Below are 20347 nucleotides of genomic sequence, written 5' to 3'. Positions count from 1 at the left end.
GTCTTATTCATATTCAGGAAGACATACTGGCCAGAAATGAACATTCTAGGAAGGATTGTGATTAATTAGAGCAAAAGGAAATGAGAGAAACAATGAAGATGAACTCTGGAGACTATTTTGGGTTAAAGGGCCCGTACAGCTACAGAAGTTGTACTTTACAGGAGTCACGAACGATCAAGTTTACCTTGACTTCTCTGCAGTCTCTTGAATCTACATTGTATTTCACTTAGGTGTCTCGTGTGTTATCGAAGGGTATTCTTTTTTCCCCAGTTTGGAATTGCTAGGTGAAGTCAAGATTTCAAAACTTATACAGGAAATATCAGGAGTGAGAAAACAGGACATTGGATCCCCCGTGATGCTCTCATCACTTGGGCCCTCCTATTTTTCTTGTTTTTACACAGTGTGTGTTGTCCTTTTTAAAATGACATATGTGTATGTTTTAACTGGGTATTTTCATCTGTTTATTTCTTTTGACTCCAACATATAAATAAATGTAGATTGTCATCCCCAGTTTACAGATGAAAAAAAAGGCGGGAAAAAAGGCGAGATTCATTGTCAAGGATATAGAAGTAATTAGTCACGATAGATGCTGGAAGGATGGTTGCTTCGTGAGGAATCAGGGATATAAAGAAGCCTTGGAAATGAATCATTTAGCAAATACGGTCACGCATGAACAAGAAATCACCCCTGATCCCACTGGGAATTTATTCTGGGGAAGCAACATAGTGGTTTTCAAGGATGGACACACACACACACACACACACACACACACACACCCTGGTGTATAATGCAATAGAAGAAAATTCTAGGCAATAATTTGCACTCTCCTCAAGGATGGGGTGGAAAAATGATGACTGGTTTATAATTACTTTATTTCTCTGACTCAGCTCCCCTCTAGGGCCAACATGACAAAAATTCATCTTTCATGGGCTCAAACGTTCCATCCGCCTCTTAGAGATTTCCTAAATGAAATGATTTTAATGAATAAGAACTGGGTTGTTGATGACTTTCTCTAATTTTTAAGTCCTTGCATGTAAATCAGCCTGTGACCTTCCCTTAGCTTTCATCTCACTGTGTGTCTCTCCTAGGAAATCGACAGGTGAAGTAATTTTTAAAATAATCCCTTTTTATGGCATTTACTTTTTCCATAGTTGCTCCTGACACATTTATGTGATAGCAATTTTCCAAGCGCTCTTAGGGAGACCTGGAAATCTTGACAGAGTAACGTCACTTAAAAACTATCTTCCTAATTGCCTTAGCTGAAGCAATACTAGATTTTGAATCCTACTCATCAAGTGTGATGATGTACAGACTCTATCAGTCCAAAGCTGGGGCAGGATTCCATTCACTAGGAGGAGGTATCCATTTCCGCCCCAGACAGTGAAATTTTGAATTATTAAGAGAGCGGTGCCTTGTGGTAGAGAAATGAATGCTACCCTACATTCCCCTCTTCTTCTAGAAACTTAAGAGTAGGGAATCTTCCATAAGAACTGACACCGTAATGTTCAAATTTAAAGGTGTTGGGACTTTTGTAGATAGCCAGGAAAAGAGCAGTCTAAGAGGACCTGAGTTGTGTTCATTCTGGGCGGCCAATTGATTTACTTGACTCCAAAGAGAAGGATGTTTCTCTGTAAACTCTCATTTGCTTCTTTGCTGCCTCACCGCCCCATGTTTCCTGTTAATGGGATATTGCAGTATCTAAATAATGCAAAAGGTGTATTTTATCCAAAAAGTCATAGTTGTCCTGTTTTTCTGCTATATATGTCACCCGCTTTCACCGTAATGTGGCTCTTTTAAAGATCTTTCTCTTTACCAGACCCTGCCCTTAACTTAGAGCTATAAAGACATTCACCAAGAATAACCTTGTCTGGTGTTATTTACAAAAATTCATGTGTTTGCCATAAGCTGGGAGCTGATGATTGATTTCTGTCAAGTGGCTGAATAAATGGCTGAGATGATGTTAAAGTCACCATGAGGGTTTTAGTACCTGAAACGAATGAACAATTTTGTCATCTTTTCTGAATGGTTCTGATTTTAAACATTAAGTAACATAAGGTGTCTTTTCCTTACTAATCAGAAATGGAGCTTGTATTTCATACTGTCTTTTGTTTCTCTGTTTTTAAGTTTAGAATAATACTGTTCTTCTCGTCTCATGTATGATGCAAAAATATTTAAAATAGTTCACAAAACTTGAAAGGTGTCTACTGCAGGGTATCAGAGGGAATACTAAAGAGCAAAAGAAATTAAGTTTAAAAATCATCAGATTAGTGGATCACACTGATATTTCAATTTATATTAGTCATGAATTGCCTCTTATTAATAAAGTGAAATTTGCAGATGATAAAAAGCGTATTGTTTATAAATTGAAGAATTCCCCATACCTGTCTTCCAAAACTTGGAATAAAAGAGCAGATGGGATATGTGTTGTTTTCTTTGATATAAAATAACAGAAAATGTGAAGAGCACATTGGAAAAAGGATCAATCACAATGGTGCTTTCTTGAATTGCACTGTTTTCAAGATAAACCAAAGTACTGATTTCCTTACATCCTCTGTTTACATTAACTTCGTGCATACTAAGATGTACATTTCCCCCAAAGTGCTTGTATTTAATGCCTCTCTCTGCCAGGGCTTTGCAGGTTATCAGCTTCCTTAAGTAACTCCAGAACCCAAGCTCTTAATCTGTAGCAGTGTCTTGAGGGAATTTGCTCCTTAATTTTTTTTTTTAACGTTTATTTATTTTTGAGACAGAGACAGACAGAGCATGAACGGGGGAGGGGCAGAGAGAGAGGGAGACACAGAATTGGAAGCAGGCTCCAGGCTCTGAGCCATCAGCACAGAGCCCGATGCAGGGCTCGAACTCACAGACCGCGAGATCGTGACCTGAGCTGAAGTTGGATGCTTAACCGACTGAGCCACCCAGGCGCTCCGGGAATTTGCTCCTTAAACAAAAAAGCCATAATGGAAGCATTTGGAAATTTCTCCTGTAATTTCTTTTCACCAACACAATATTCACGTCCTCTGATCTAATTCCGAGTTCTCTGTGTCAGTTTATCCTATGACCTTCTTGTCACACATGTGTTCTGAGCGACCTGTACCTTTGGACAAATTTTAATGAGTGATATATGGCAATGCCAGATCTAAGGACGATGTGTCTGGAGACTTCACAGATTCACTCTTGAAGATGACACTTTTTTTTTTTTCAAGCTAAAAGCATCAAATATTGGCTGTACGCTAATGCTAAGTGAGGCAGATAAAAACTTTTCTTAGGAAAGATTCTTTATACTCCGCTATTACACGTGTGTATCTGTGTGTGTATTTTCTGTCTAATGGGAAGTTGATCTGAACCATGCCCACTTTCAGAGAGATCTAGATCTATATATAGATATGGACACACGCAGAGAGTCCTTGTCTAATAGGATGTGGGACTCTGAGCCATTGCTACTTCCAGGGATAATTTTAAACTTTATAATTAGCACGGGCACCACCAACAGAACAGAAAGCTATAGCAGTAGGCCAGGGTCCCGGCGGCCTGTCTGTACTCCCTGACAGGCATTAATTCTTTCATCATTCAATGTGGTGCTATTGTCAGGCTCCTTGGGGAGGGACTGGGGCCGTCAAGAGAGGTCAGGGGGCACATGGGATCAGGGTGCCAAATCTGTACCCATCCGAAGAGAAGCATTTCGATAGTGTCACAACTCATAGGGCCACACCTGTGCTGACGGTTATCATCTCTGCCTTCTTCCGTGGTTGGTCTTTTTCTGTGCATTGAAAGAATTCAGACTGAGAAGTAGGGCAGGTTCTTCACAGGATATAATATACTTCACTTCTCGTCTGTCTCCCCATCATCCTGTAATACATTTTTCTATGGGAATTTGCCTAAAATACCTTACTTGGGACATGTCCCTCTTTTTTTTTTTCTTATTCATTCATTAAATGCAAAATGTATTACTAGCATAATACATCCTTTGATACCCAGGGATCAACTGAAGTGACATTTGGCAAAACTGTCATCTGGCATTGAAATATAAATAATATGAATTGATGGGATGCTCTATATACACGCAAACACATGCATACACTTACTTTAAAGTCTCTTTATATATGTCTATATGTGCACTCTACATATAGTTACTAACACGTATATACATATAAATACGTATATATAGAAGTATGCATATATGCACTTTTAAATTATAGGGGAAAGTAAAGGTAAATGGTAATTATGAAGATTTCTGAGATACGGGGATCAGAGAATATTAGCTCTGCCCAATTCTAATGAAATGGGCAAAAAAGTAAGCTTGAAAAATCTGGTAATATTACACCTCCTGTCAAAGGTGAAGGGAAATGTGAGCATGTTATGTTCTTCATGGTTCAGAGTGGAGAATCAACAGGCAAAATCAAGCTAATTTTTTAAAATAGGAAAGGTGTCAACAGATGATACAAAGTTATCATTACAACCACTAAAAATAGGGAACACAGAAACCTTCTAACTCAGAAAAAGGAAATATCACACAGAAGCAGGGACACACACATGCATGCACACAAAATAAGTCCTTCCATTTAACAAAAGGTAGGAAGCATAGGGAACATGCACACACACACACACACACACACACACACACAATTAGAGGTCAGAATAAGATCATCAAGATTATAATGGGACAAGTTTATTAAAATTAAAAAATGACTCAGTTTCTTTAAAGGTGGCAAATCCCAATTAGGTGCTAGATACAAGCGATATCTCTAAAACGGTCATTTTCAATGGATGAGGAATTAAAGGCTGATTTTGTGTTCTCTTCTCCCCTAAGGGACAGTTGCCAATGTCTGGAGACAAGTTTTGATAGTCATAACTGAAGTCGGGGGGCGATCCTGGCATCTGCTGGGCAGAGCCCAGGAATGCTGCTAAATATTATACAACACACAGCACAGCCACCAAAACCAAATATTACACCATCTAAATTGTTAGTAGCTCCAATGTGGAGAAACCCTGACTTCAACCAAAGTGGCTAAGAAAAGTTAAAGTACCAAAAAAGCATATCAAGTAAATTCTTTAAAATTGTTGGAGTAACAAAATTACTATGAGGCCAGTTTAAAATTAAGCCAAAAATGGTAAAAGGCCATACTTGGTGATATCGTATACAGTCAGCAATGGAGACCAGGCTATCAGCAATCTTTACGCGTTTCAGAGTAGGATCCAAAACATAAAGCTTAGGGTGAGAAAACGTGAAGGGAAATTAACCAGTACACAAGGGTAGGAGATCCAATGTGTGCGTGTATTTTAAACACCTACGAAACATCTGCGGTAAATGACATGATACTCAATCAGCATGAAAATGTAAAAATTTTCCAAAAGAGTACAAAGAAAGAACATATAAGTAGTTTGACTTGTTTTGTCCTGTTTTCTCTTATTTTATTGCTCCATCAAAATAACTCCCCAAGTCCTCCTCTGTGTTGTTTCTGGGGCATTCAGCCCTGTAATTTCCCACTGGCTGTCGCATCCAGTGCCACGACTACCTGTCATATCCATGAAGATGATCCCAACTCTATCTTCCTTCTCTGACGTCTCTTCTGCGATGCCATGTGCCTGCCAACCATTTCAGCCTATATATCTGCAACCTAGATAGGCTGAATAATTTTTTTTTAAAAAATCCTTAACTAGTCAGCTTTTCTCTTAAACTACTGTCTTCTCGGTCACCCACGCTTAACCTCTCGGCGTTGTGTTTATTTGGTTTTCTTTTGTCTCCTTTGACTCACACTCCATCAGTCCCTATGTTGCAATTATTCTGCCTCCTTAGCTTCCATAAAAGTTTCTTTTCTTCTCTTTCCAGGTTATCTTGACCTGCACACTTATAAAAGCTTCTCCTCCATTTTCTCCTGCCTATGTCCATTTCAATTTCAATCTGTTTCTCCACCAGGAAGATTAGTCATCCTGAAGGGTAACTTCTGAACATTCTCGAATCTGTCCAAGTCATGGTATTTGAGGTCAGAGGCACTAGAGAATAAATCTAACCAAGTAGTTCGTTGCACAGGTGAGGAAAATAGTTACGCATATGTAATTACTATGCCGGCACACAACTCCAGATCTCTTGCTTGCCTTCCTGGTTTTATTTCTTCTTGCCTTCCGTATTCATACGTGTGCCCACTGAACTTCTTGTTCAGCTGACAGTAAGTCTTGCTGAGGAGATGCAGATGTGACCTTGAAGACACATTGAGAAACACATTACTTCAAGGAAAAATGCCAAGGCAATTGAGTTCCCAAAGAGAGGAGAGAGAAATAGAATGTTTTAAACGCTTTGGAAACATTGACGCTGTCAGATAGGATTTGAGTGCGATTCTTAATCATGTTAAAAAAAAAAAAGACGCACACAATACGTTTGTTAAAATACTTCTTAATGAGTTTTATCAATAAGGAATGAAAAGCTATTAATTTTATTTCTACTTCAATTTGGTCTTTGGTGTATCTGCCATTTTGGTCTCGAAGAATTCTTTTACTAATATGAGGCTTGCATGTGTCATAAAATCTTCATTTAACTTTTTGGCTTGTCACTTCTACATCATTAGCAGAATGAAAGTCAAAGAATTCTTGTAGATTAAAAAAATAATAAAAGGTTATCTGTCGAGACCACTTGAGAGAAGCAATATTACTATTACCATTATAGGTGATGTGGCATTTGAGTGTCCTGTCTTCTACAGGCCATTTGTATTCCTACCTTGTATGATGAACTTAACAGATGAGAAATTGGGTGTTTCTTCCAGAAAGGGGCATTAATTTCATAGAGGAAGAGCGTGACTGCAAACTATACGTTTCTGTTAATAACTGCTGAATAAGAGATTGTCTTTACTTCCAGCTATATCTGAAAATAATGTCCACTTATATAAATGAAAATTGGGGATGCATATGTAGGAAGCAGCCATGAAGTTGTGAGAATGTTTTCCTGTTTGGTTTACAGAAAGGTTTCACACTGTGTTCCCATCAAATATATAGGAACACATATTTGATCATTTGGAAATGTACTTTGAAGAGTGAACTAACTGTATCTTCCAAACTCTTTGTCCGTATAAATGAAGTATTAAAAATGAATACTGTTCGGCTTCAGTGTAAAGAGAATTTGAACCTCTGATGTTAAGACACCATTTTTTTTCCTCCATTATTTCTCTAAGCAGTTTCAGTAAGAATGCTTTTGCACGGTCGTGTACATCTGTGCCTTACTTTTGGTTGGAATGTTAAATTTTTTGTTGACATGGGAGGTAGTTAGCTAAAAACAGATTGTTTTTGTAAGCCTCGTAGACTAAGCAACTGTTGGTGAAATCATTAATTTTTAATTTTCAAACAATGATGGTTTGAAGAATGTAGCCATTTTATAGCATTGTGATCAGAATCCTGTAACATATACAATAATGGGTATATTTTATTAATTTTGCTAGAATATTAAAAAAATTTTAGTGTTTATTTATTTGAGAGAGAGAGACAGACAGAGGGCAAGCAGGGGAGGAGCAGAGAGAGAGGGAGACACAGAATCCGAAGCAGGCTCCAGAATCTGAGCTGTCAGCACAGAACCCAACGTGGGGCTCAAACCCACGAACCGTGAGATCATGACTGAGCTGAAGTTGGACACTTAACCGACTGAGCCACCCAGGTGCCCCAACATCACTAGAGTATTTTAACCTTAAAAATTTTATAAGTCAGTTTTACTTCTTGTGTCTGCTGGGGAGGTGGGCAGGAGATGTGTCGGTGTATCTGTACTGTGTATCACAAAATATATTGTATGCAAAATATATTTTAATTTCTCACCAGTGTCTTATTGTTTTTAGAAGAGGAATCTTTAAAAAACGACATGCATTCTATTATATGAGGTATCTCTCATATTACACCACAAGATAACAATCCCATAGAAAGGATGTCGTTGGGGCTTTGATTGACTGTAAGAAGGTAAAGAACATGAAAGTGGAAATAAGTCAGTTTTTGATGCATTTAAACTTTTTTTATAACATGTATATAAAATAAAAGGTGAAAGCTTAGGTCCGATAGCATTTTATCACCGAGGCCCGTTTGTACTGATAACCAATTCTTCCTGCAAAGGTTAATTAAATTACAAACACACACCTGCAGAATATTTGTGTGTTTAAAAAATTCATTAAAAGTGGAATATACCTTCCTGTTTGGCCAATTCCTTAATGAATATATTTGCATTTAATAATAGCAGCCACCTTTAGAGCTTTCCTGCTCATTTTTGCTGCCTTTATCCTAAGCAGACAGATTTCCAAGGTTAAGACCAAAGGCTTTGTGAAAATGTCACGGGTTTGTCCTTGTCGGAAAAAATCTTAAAAGTCTTTTCTTGTAGTTTACTTCAATGTCATTCCAAGCAAAGGAAACTTTATCATCCCAAACATAAAACCAAAAATGTTGTTTTGTAGTATTATGAAAGACTTTATTATATATATTCTCTCTTCTGACTGACACATTTTAGCACACAGTTCATAAAAGATGACATTAAAACTGTCTGCTTTCATTGCAACCCCAAATTTCAAGTTTATATCTTAAGGCTTCTCTTTTCAGAAAGGGTTACATGGGAGTAAACTCCAAGATTTTGGAAGAAGAAATATGTTTATTTCTTGGAACAAACTGTATGTTATTGTTAAGGAGGCATATAGACTCACTCATAAATCATTGAATAAGAAAAAGGAGTTTCGAATTAGTATTGACCCCATTTCTGGTTTGATGAGGCTATACCTACATGATTGTGACAGATAATTGCTTTATAACCAAATCTGATGAATGTATGTCATGGGTCAGGAAAGTTCCTGGTTCTGCTCATAGATGTCTGTAAGTCAGCAGTGACCAACAGCTTGGGTTATATCTAGTCCTGCTAAGGTATCATGAAATCAAATAATTCATGTGGGACTGTGGCCTCTCTGATGTAATGATAAATCGAATCATGTTAGGAATACTCTTTGAATCTTCAGTAAAAGAGACTATAAATAGTTCTGATTATTCACTGCTGCAAAAAAATTACTTCCTCGGTCAGATGTGTGGTAGTGAGTTGACGTAGTTGGTGTTGACTGTCAGCTGGGGTTGTCCAGCTGAATCCCTCCTCATGGCCTCTCCAGGTGGTCAGGGCTTCCTCACAGCATGGAGGCTGGGTTCCAAGAGCAACCACCTCAAACCTTGGAAGCTACATAGCATCATTTCCCTTAAGGTCACTGGCATGCTCAAATTTAAGGTGACAGAATAGAAGCATCTTTCAATGGGAAAGGCGTCAACATATCACTGCAAGAAAAGCATGCCGACTGGAAGATTCCGTCATATCCATCTTGGAAAGGCTAGTCTGCAATAATCATTATACTCTAGTGCAGATATTATGTTCATCCCTTAAATTATTCTGCAGTTGACTTTGATGTCTATTGTTCAATCTTTTTTTACTCAACCAGTAACATATTGCTCCATATTCTGGTTCAGGGGTTGCCAGACAGTGATAGATTCCTCCTTTGGCCCACCAAAAAACTATTTCTAAAACTAACTCTTGTAATCTGGGGCACACATTTACAAAAGAGAGAATATTAGAAATAATTTTTTTTCTAAACTCTAGATTAGGGGTTGGCACACTTTTTTTTTTTTAAAGAACCAGAGAGTAAATATTTTAGGCTCTGCTAGGCAAGAGACACAATTAAGGATATCATGTAGGGACTTATAGGACCACTTTAAAATATAAATAATTTTCTTAGTTCATGGGCTATACAAAAACAGCTTGTTTGGCTGCATTTGGCCTGCAAGCTATTGTTTGTACACCTCTGGCCTCGCTCACTAAGACAATGGTAGCAAACAAAAATTTTTAAAACTAGTGAATCACATAGTATCATTTCCTTCATGGTCACTGGCATGCTCAAATTTAAGGTGACAGAATAGAAGCATCTATCATTGGGAAAGGCATTAAAGGCATAAATTGCATCATGTTAGGAATACTCTTTGAATCTTCAGTAAAAGAGGCTACAAATAGTTCTTATTATTCACTGCTGCAAAAAAATTATCCCAGGTTTTAGTGGGGTAAACAACAATAATCAATTTATTAAACTCTCTCATTTGGTTTTAGGAATGGGTAGGTGCTGAAATCTGACTGTATGCACTGGTCCCTGTACATACTGTGCTCTCAATTTTAATTGCAAAGAGTTACCACCACGGTGTAGTTGGATGGACCTTTCATAAAACCTGTCATCCACTTAAGTTATAAAACTAGTGTGGGAGTGAATCCTAGATATCTGAGTTGGGAAGGGCAGAAGAAGGAAAAAGGGGAAAAAACATTCAGAAAATTCAATTGCTTTTTTCTTTTTCTGTTCTTTTTTGGAGGACCTTAGGTAAAGGGGTAGAGTTACTTATTTCATGGTACATTATCCTTGTTCAATGCAGGGCTATATTTCTTTTTATTTATCTTTCTTTTTTCTAGATCATCTATCTCTGCTTCTGTCCTGTCCTCCCTTTGCTTTCCCCACAAGCAATCGTTCTAATATGTTTATAGGAATTACTTTGTGTTCCTGTAAGATGTGTATTGTCGTTGACTGAGAGTACATTTGTAATTTATCTCAAAAGTATGGTCTTAGAGATTTCAATCTAATCTTTGTCTTGTGTTTTTTTTCGTTGTTATATTTAATAAGATATACTCATGTTGCCACGTGTACATGTAGTCTGTTATTTCTAACTCCTTTCAATGCTTCATTGAAACTATTAACATTTTATTGTCCACTCTTCCACATTACATCTTCTCCCCCCTTCACTGTAAATAATTGTGTGAGAAATACTTGTATACATGCCCTTATGGGAAATGTTGATAGAAAATTCTCTTAGTAATCCAAATGAAATGAGGAATTTGTCACTGTGTGACTAAATCAGTGCTTTACAGATCCCCTTGAACTATTATAATTTCTGCATGCGACACAATTAAAACCAACACTCAATGTCTTGGAAAGAAACAACACAAAAAGTATTTTACTAAGAGTGTAATGTCAATGGTGATGCTGTTGGGCCAAGATGTATTTACTTCCTTAGATTTGACTGAAGTGATAGTTACTGTCTTCGATATAAGTTATGATGGCATTCAGATTCTAATAATTTTTTTTAGTAGTTCTAAAGATTACATCGTGCATTCGTAACTTTTCACAGGCTAGTTAGCATCAAGGTTTCATTCTACATAAATTCAAGAAACCTTGCACTTGTATAGGTGCACTTGCTCCCCTCCTCATTCTTTATGCCATAGTTGTTCTATATGTTACATGTCCACACATGAGACAACTCACAAAACAGTGTTACATTTTTTGATTTAAACAGTTATGTGTGTTATGTAGAAATTAAGAGAGGAAATAGTATTATCTGTTTATACAGAGACATACCATTTCTAGTATTTTCTATTGTTTCCTAGGAATCCAAATTTTTCTCTGATTATCTTTTCCTGTTACACTGAAAAACTTCATTTAACACTTCTTATAGTACAGGTGTGCTTATAGAAGATTCTCCCATTTTTAAAATGTAAAATGTTCTTTTTTTACCTTTACTTTTGAGTAATAGCTTTGCCCAATATGAAATTCTTGTCATATTTTTTTTAACACTTTGAATACGGCATTCTAATGTCTTCTAGCAACTATAATTTTAGGTGAGAAGTCAGACGTTAACTAATCATTGTTCTCCTGTGTTTGATGTATCGTTTTCAGGGATTTTTGTATTTTTGGTGTCAAATAGTTTGCCTATAATATACTTGGGCAGGATAGTTTTTGAATTTGCACTCCTTGGGTGTCACTGAAATTCTTATATCTGTGCATTTATTATTTTCACCAACTTGATAACTTTGGCTATTCAGATATTTTCACACCATATTCTCTTCTTCCTCTGAGACACCAATTAAATGTAAATTGGACTTAAAATTTTTTTAGTGTTTATTTATCTTAGAGAGAGGGAAAGAGAGAGGGAGAGAGAGAGAGACAGTGTGAGCGGGAGAGGGGCAGAGAGAGAGGGAGACACAGAATCAGAAGTAGCCTCCAGGCTGTCAGCACAGAGCCCAAGGCAGGGCTCGAACTCACAAACTGCGATATCATGACCTGAGCCAAAGTCAGACACACTTAACTGACTGAACCACCCAAGTACCCCTGTAAATTGGACTTTTAAAAATTGCCCCATAGGTCCCTGAGGCTCTGTTTCTTTTTTTTTTTCCTAGTTCTTCAGATTAGATAATTTCTAGTGTTCTATCTTCAAGTTTGCAGACTCTTTATCATATGCATTCTGTGATTTAAAAAAAATATTGTGCTTTTCTGTAATTTTCACTTGTTTGTTTTTAATTCTGTTTTTCTGCTGAGATTCCTATCTTTTCATTCATTTTGATGCTATTTATCTTCATATTATTGCTTATAGATATAATAATTATTTTATAATTCTTGTTTGCTCAAACACCTCCATCATCTCAGAATGAACTCTGCTCATTGACTTTTCTTTTGATAATAAGTGACATTTTCCTGTTCCTGCATTTCCTCCTGTCAATTAATTTTATATTGCACTCGGTGTAAATTGTATATTGTGTTTGGATTTCAATATAGTCTATTGAAGAGTATTGCATTTTGCTTGCTTGTTTATTTTAGCAGGCAATTAATTTAATAAGACTGAAACTTCGATCTGCATTTCTTGGAGAGCAGTTCAAGCCTTGGTTCGGCTCTTTAATCCTTACCTGTGCTACATGAAGTCTGCTAGAGGTCAGCTAGAAATTTGCACAGAGTTTATACGCTGAATTTGGGTGCCTCTTCTGTGGGTCTTTCCTTTCTGAAATTGTCCATTCCCTTTCAAGTGTCTTCAATTCCCCGGGATAGTCATGGGGTTTCCAACAGAGTTTCAGCCACCCCACAGAACTTTAGTGCAGTCTTCCCTCGAGCTAAAAGCCATATACAGGAAAATCACCTTTGTCCCCTTCTCCTGAATATGGACTGTCTCTGGAAATGCCCTGCATTTGGCGTTCTTCATATGTTCAAGTATGTTTTTGCTCCCTTCCCTTCTCCCTTCCCTTCTCTCTTCCTGGCTCCCCCTCCTTTTTCTCTCTCCTGCTCACTTGCTTGTGTTCTGTGTCCATCCCAACCTCCCTTCCCCCACTCTGTCTCTCCCTTCTGTCTTCCCTTCCTCCTTTCCTTCCCCACACCTCTCCTTCTCTCTTTCTCACTTTTTTCTTTTCCTTTTCTTGCCCCGGAATTCATAGTTACCAGCAGAAGGAGAATGGACAGTAGGAGATTCAGGTCCATGCAAATTTGAGGTTATTGAGTCCTTTATTGAAATCCAAGAAAAAAAAAATACAAATATTTGATATCCCACACTCAAAAATATAAACATTCCCATGGTTATAAGATAAACCATGATCTATTTTATATAAAGTACTGCTGTTGAAAAATTAAAAAAAATAAGGTAATTTTGTCACACTTGGGCAAAAAATAATTTCTAATTGCATTTTTAAAAATGTTTACTCATTTTCCTTTTTATAAAAAGGATGTCAGAGGATAGGCACATGTCCTTTTTATCTAAAATATTTTTATTTGTTTTAAATATCATAATTTTTATTATCATAAAAATGTCTCTGAGATAAACTTTTTGCCCCTGGAACTGGAAAAAGTATTGAGAGCCCGATTTAAGGGTGGAAGAATAATGAGCTAATGACCTCTGTAAGTAAGTGGAGTTCAAGACTGAAGTGAGAAGGAACTCAGCCTGGGCAAAGACTGACGAATGAGAGAGATATTATCATCCCGAATGAGATCTGAACATGAGTGTTTTTCCAATTTATCAGAAGAGTGGTAATTAAATTAAGGAGAAGATACCAGCACTTACTAGGTTTTCTCTGCTTTTAGTCAATTGGAAATGCCCGTGGTCTCTAAGAACAAAATTGTTATTTATAATCAGGTGGTTAAAAGAAACGAAATAGTCCTCAAAAAGAAGGAACGAGTTAGAGAAATATAGGACGGTATCTCTCAACATACTAAGAACTTATTGTGACAACCAAAGGGAAATAATAGCTCAAACGTCACAATATTTCTATGTATATTTACATGTGTTGTTGTGCACAAATATAGATAGACATTTAATCCCTATATAGCATTTTGGGGCGTATCTAAAGTAGATCTTACGTGTGGCACTGAGTGTAGCAGAATATCGTAAGTCCTAGTGTGATCAATCATTCATTGGTGGATGGGCAAATGGGAGATTTTGTTCTGTTAAAATGTTGTTTCATGACCGGATAACCAACCAAGGATCTAAAATCACTAAAGAAGTTCACACTAGGTCGTCAAGACCCCGAACTGAAGGCCTCAATAATCACTGCATAAATACACACTACCTTTACAGTTTTACAGAGCAAGATTTCATCTCTGCCTGCGCTCACTTTCAGGTGTCATAGTGTCCCAGCATTAAAGTTGGGTTAGTTCCCAGAAGTGCACAGATATGAACGCTCAGAGTCTTTTTTTGTGGTGCTGGATTCCCTTCTGTTTTCTGATCCATCAAATCCCACACCTGAGCGTTCTCTGGTTCCAGCCAATTGCACAAGCTTTTGTATTTTGGCTTCCCAATTTGTTTCTCTTTTTCTTTTGGCAGACACGCGAGCCCCTTGAGAATTTACTTTTCATACTCTTTTATGTTTCGGTTTTCCTGATGCTCATTAGTGGTTTTGATCTCAGGTCTACATCCACTCCTGAATTTTCGAATCTACATATACACTCCTCGACTTTTCTTGTTGGTTTACATTTTGGCTTTTTGCTTCGTCATAGTTTTATACATTTAATTTTAATTTTTCTTCTGGTAGACAATGTAAGGTGGCTTCTCACTTCTGGCTTGTTCTCAGCTTCTCAAGCAACTTTGAGAACTTTGCTTGTCTCTAGGTGAGCCATCCCTCATTTTGATCCCACTGTTGGCTTTCTACAATTCTACTTCCTGCCTTATATATTCTTTGTTTTTCTTTATTCACAATAATTTCATTACCCTGTGCTTGTCTGTTGGTATTAATCTTCATAGTGTATCATGAACCTGATGTACCAGAGATTTAAAAGAGATAAAAATACAACAGTAATAATAAATCTCCAAAGCATATAATTTGTTGACGCTGCCATTTTTTGTGATTTTCTATCCATACATTATTGAGGTTCCCTAGCTCATTTTTCCTGACTGTGTCTTTCAATTTTGAAATAGAATCTAGAGAACAATGGGTTGCTAAACTGTACACATCACCTTGCTTTTCATATTCCTCATTAATAAGTATGTGAGTATTAGTTATTGCCCACTGGGTCTATTCTGGGGCCCATGTTAGAGTTCACTGTGGAGCGATTGCTTCTGAGTGCAGGATGTACACTGTGGGCTACAATCACAGAACAGATGGGTGGCAATGAAAAAAAAATAATGCTCGGAAGGTCTTATTTACTCTGCGAGGAAAATCTTGCTATGCCTGTCATCTGGAGTCTAATCTGCAGATTTGTCAAAACTTTTACTCTTCCTTTGCCCATTTGAAAAGTTGAGTTTGTTTGTTTGTTTGTTTTGCTGTTGAGTTGTAGGAATTCCTCATATGTTTTAGATATTAACCCCTTATTGAATATGTGGTTTGCAGATATTTCTTTCCTGTTTCATAGGTTGCTTCATTTTGTTAATGGTTTTCTTTATTGTGCTTTTTTAGTTTGATGTAGTTTTACTTGTTTGTTTTTGTGGCCTTTGCTGTAAATGTCACATCCCAAAAAATCTGTTAAGACCAATGTCAAGGAGATTACCTCTTCACTTTTCTTCTAGAAGTTTTATGGTTTCAGGTCTCAGGTTAATAGGAGTTCAGTTTCACTCTTTTTCATGTGGCTATCCGGTTTCCTCCACACCACTTATTGAAGAGATCGTCCTTTCTCCATTGTCTATTTTTGGCTCCTTTGTCATAAATTGATGGCCTGTATATACTGTGTGCTTTTTTCTGGGCTGTCTATTCTATTCCATTGATCTCTGTGTCTTTTTTAATGCCAATAGCATAATGTTTTGATTAGTATATATTTTTTTTGAGAGGGGGGAGGGGAAAGGGCAGAGGGAGAGAGAGAGACTCTTTAAAATTTTTTTTAATGTTTTATTTATTTTTGAGACAGAGAGAGACAGAGCATGAGCAGGGGAGGGGCAGAGAGAGTGGGGGAGGGGCAGAGAGAGAGGGAGACACAGAATCCGAAGCAGGTTCCAGGCTCTGAGCTGTCAGTGCAGAACTCAACGCGGGGCTCAAACTCACGAACCATGAGATCATGACCTGAGCCGAATCCGGACGCTTAGCCGACTCAGCCACCCAGGTGCCCTGCAAAGAGAGAGATTCTTAAACATTTTCTACACTCAGCGTGGAGCCTACCATGGGGCTCTATCATGACCTTGAGATCATGACCTGACTCGAAATCGGGAGCTAGATGCTTAACCAACTGAGTCACCCAGGCACCCTGATTACTATATTTTTGAAGTAGTTTGAAATCAGGGACTGTTATGCCTCCAGCTTTCTTTTTCTTTCTCAAGATTACTTTGCCATATGGTGTCTTTGTGATTCTACATGAATTTCAGGATTTTTTTTTTTTATGTGTGGAAAAATGCCACTGGAATTTTGATAGGGATTGCAGTGAATTTGTAGATCACCTTGGGTAGTATGGACATTTTAACACTACTCTTCCAATTTGTGAGCATGGGGTATCTTTCCTTTGATTTGTGTCTTTTTCAATTTCTTACACAATGTCTTATAGTTTTTAATGTACAGATCTTTCATCTCCATTGTTAAATTTATTTCTGTTTTACTCATTTTGAAGCTATTGTGGGGAGATTGTTTTCATTTCTCTTTCTGATAGTTTATTATTGGTGTATAGATACACAATTGATTTTGGTAGGTCTATATCCTATGGCTTTGCTGCATATATATATATATATATATATATATATATATTTTCTTTTTTTTAAGAACAAGAGGTTTTTTTAATGTTTATTTAATTTTCAGAGAGAGAGAGAGAGAGAGAGAGAGAGAGAGAGAGAGAGAGAGAGCAGGGGAAGGGCAGAGAGAGAAGGAGACACAGAATCGGAATCAGGCTCCAGGCTCTGAGCTGTCAGCACAGAGCCCAACACAGGGCTCGAACCCATGAACTGTGAGATCATGACCTGAGCCAAAGCCAGACGCTTAACCGACTGAGCCACCCAGGCGCCCAAGATATATTTTTTTCCAGAGAAGACATACAAATGGCTAACATACATGAAAAGATGCTCAACATCATTAATAATGAGGGAAATGCAAATCAAAACTACAATGAGGTATCCCTTTGGAACAACTACTATCAGAAAGACAAGAAATAAAAAGGTTGAGGAGGATGTGGGTAAAAGGGAGCTCTTGTGTCCTGATGGTGGGAATGTAAATTGGTATGACTTTTGTGAAAAACCACTGGGGAGATTTCTCTAGAAAGTTAAAATAGAACTATTGTATGACCTAGTAATTCTTCATATAAATCTAAAGGAAATGGAACCATTATCTCAAAGAGATAGCTGTACTCCCATGTTTATTGCAGCATTATGCACAATAGCCAAAGTATGGGAAACAACTGAAGTGTCTGTAGTTGGATGAATAGGTAAAGGAAATGTGGTAAAGAAACAGTGGAATGGGGGCTCCTGGGTGGCTCAGTTGGTTCAGTGTTCTGCTCTCGATTTCGACTCAGGTCATCTCATGGTTCATGAGTTCAAGCCCCGCATCTGGCTGTGCGCTGACAGTGTGACGCCACTAGGGGGTTCTCTCTCTCTTCATCTCTCTTTCTGCCCCTGCCCGCTCATGCTGTCTATCAAAATAAATAAACAAATAAAACCTTAAAAGTGTTGTTGTTAATAAAAAAAGAAACCGTGGATTGTTATGCAGCCATAGAAAAAAGGAAATCCTGCCATTTGTGGCAACATTACTGAGCCTGGGGGGCATTATGCTAAAGAAAGCAGACCGAGAAAGACAACTACTGCATGGTATCAGTTATACGTGGAATCTAAAAAATTAAAAGGTCAAACTCATAGAAACAGAGTAAAAAAGTGATTGCCAAGGGCTGGGGAGGGTGCGGTGGGGAATAGGGAGAAGTTGGTAAAAGGGTACAAATTTTCCATATTAGGATGAACAAGGTCTGATCATATATAACATGGTGGCTATAACTGATCAGATTGTATTGTGTAACTGAAATCTATGAGAATCGAACTTAAATGTCAACAACAAAGGGGCAAGTATGTGAGGTGTTGAATATGTTAATTAACTCAGTGGGAAGGAGAATCAAATCCTATACTTTATACCCTTTAAGCATCTTACAACCCTTTTTTTTTTCTTATTTTCATTTTACGTCGTGCAATTTTGATGGTCTCAATGAAAAAAAATAACCTCTTCCTCTTCTTACTATTCATTGTTTATGACACTTGATATGTTCAGGTCGGTGTTTGTGTAGGAAAAAACTTGTTCTTGGCAACATCTTCTGAAAAGCAGAATTGAGAAGCTATTGGGGTGTTTAAGTACTATTTATGCCAAAGGGTTAATACATAAGTAGTAAATGGTGGATAGTAAGTCCCTCAGCAACCTGCCTCAGTTTTAACAAGACATGCCATAGTTTCCTATCACTTGAAACAGCTGGTGTAGAATAAAAACCACCCTGTCTTTCATAGCGTTCCTGACGAGATTAAGAAGGGTTGAGGTAATGGTAAGGGAGGGGTTTTGTTTTCCAAGCTGGACTCCTCCTGTCAGAACTAGGTAGGCAGTGTGTGAAATTTTTCAAGCTGTTCAAGCTGCAGTGGAATTATGTGTGTGTGTATGCCCCCCCAGCCCACTTCCCCCCTCCCCAACATATCACATGATAAAGCTATTGGCCTAGAACCAAAGTTAGAATCTGAGTTTCCACTGTACAAAGATCTAAAATGTAGACTTATTATTACTGTAATTCTTTTTTTTTTTCAGTGTAACATCTGAACGAGAGAAGTGAAAATACCATACCATAAAACCTTGAAGTCAGAAAAAAATTTTAACCTTTCCCCTTCATTTTCTCAATATATATACATAAAAGATGAAATAAATAAAATACACACTCGTAAACGTATACATGTGCTTATACATGGAGTGCCTGGGTGGCTCAGTTGGTTGAGCATCTAACTTCGGCTAGGGTTATGGTCTTGCAGTTTAGGGGTTTGAGCCCCATGTGGGACTCTGTGCTGACAGCTCGGAGCCTAGAGCCTGCTTTGGATTCTGTGCCTCCCCCTCTTCTGCTTGCTCTCTCTCGCACGCGCTCTCAAAAATAAATACGCATTAAAAAAAACACATATACTTATGGTTATACATAAATTGTAGCTGAGGGATCTTTTAACAAGGATGCTGCTAACGTTTGTTTGGATATACTGGGATAGTGTTCATGATGACTAGTCCCTGAAAGAATGGACATTTTTGATTTGGCCAAAATATTTTTTGCGGTGTTCAGATGCCTGGCTGGCTCAGTCAGTACTGCATAGGACTCTTGATCTCACGCTTGTGAGTTCAAGCCCCACATTGGTTGTTGAGTTTACTTTAAAAAAGAAACAAAATCTTTTTAAAAATCGGAAACTTTTGGGCACGTTAGGTTCTAAAGACTTTGTGGCAATAAACGGAGAAACCTGCTCTTGTGTTGCTATTACCATGTCTGTGATATAGTTTTGAACCCCTTGGGGTGTCTAGTAAGCAGACGTGTCAACTAAAATGGCTGCTGTGAAGTTTGCATTTATTGTGTTATACATATTTTATCTTCAGAATAGTTTTTAGGAGGCTCCTGGGTGGCTTAATTGGGTAAGCATCCAAGTCTTTTTTTTTTTTTTTATGAAATTTATTGTCAAATTGGTTTCCGTACAACAGCCAGTGCTCATCCCAACAGGTGCCCTCCTCCATGCCCCTCCCCCCCACCCCTCCCTCCCACCCCCCATCAACCCTCAGTTTGTTCTCAGTTTTTAAAAGTCTCTTATGGTTTGCCTCCTTCCCTCTCTTTTTTTTCCTTCCCCTCCCCCATGGTCTTCTGTTAAGCTTCTCAGGATCCACATAAGAGTGAAAACATGGTATCTGTCTTTCTCAAGTCTTGATTTCAGCTCAGCTCATGATCTCATAGTCGTGGAATCGAGTCCCACATTGGGCTTTGCGCTGAGAGTGGAGTCTCTTTAAGATTCTCTCCTTCTGCCTCTCCTCCCTGCTCCCATTCTCTCTCTTTCTTTCTCTCTTTCTAAATAAATAAATAAGTCAATAAATAAATAAATAAATAAATTTTTTTTCTTTTTTTTTTTTTAATTTTTTTTTCAACGTTTATTTATTTTTGGGACAGAGAGAGACAGAGCG

The 20347-nt window shown here is 37.7% G+C and overlaps 1 protein-coding gene across 5 annotated transcripts in view; it reads left to right on the top strand.

Moving 5' to 3' along the window:
- LOC125165885 (uncharacterized) overlaps positions 1–20347 on the top strand; it is an 821026-nt gene that overhangs the window by 745113 nt on the left and 55566 nt on the right. The gene's annotated exons all lie outside the window — the stretch shown is intronic.

This window comes from Prionailurus viverrinus, chromosome B2 (assembly GCF_022837055.1).
Source record: "Prionailurus viverrinus isolate Anna chromosome B2, UM_Priviv_1.0, whole genome shotgun sequence".
In the NCBI taxonomy this organism is placed as follows: Eukaryota; Metazoa; Chordata; class Mammalia; order Carnivora; family Felidae; genus Prionailurus; species Prionailurus viverrinus.
Note: the sequence above shows the minus strand (reverse complement) of the source record. Positions and strands in the feature narration are given on the sequence as shown.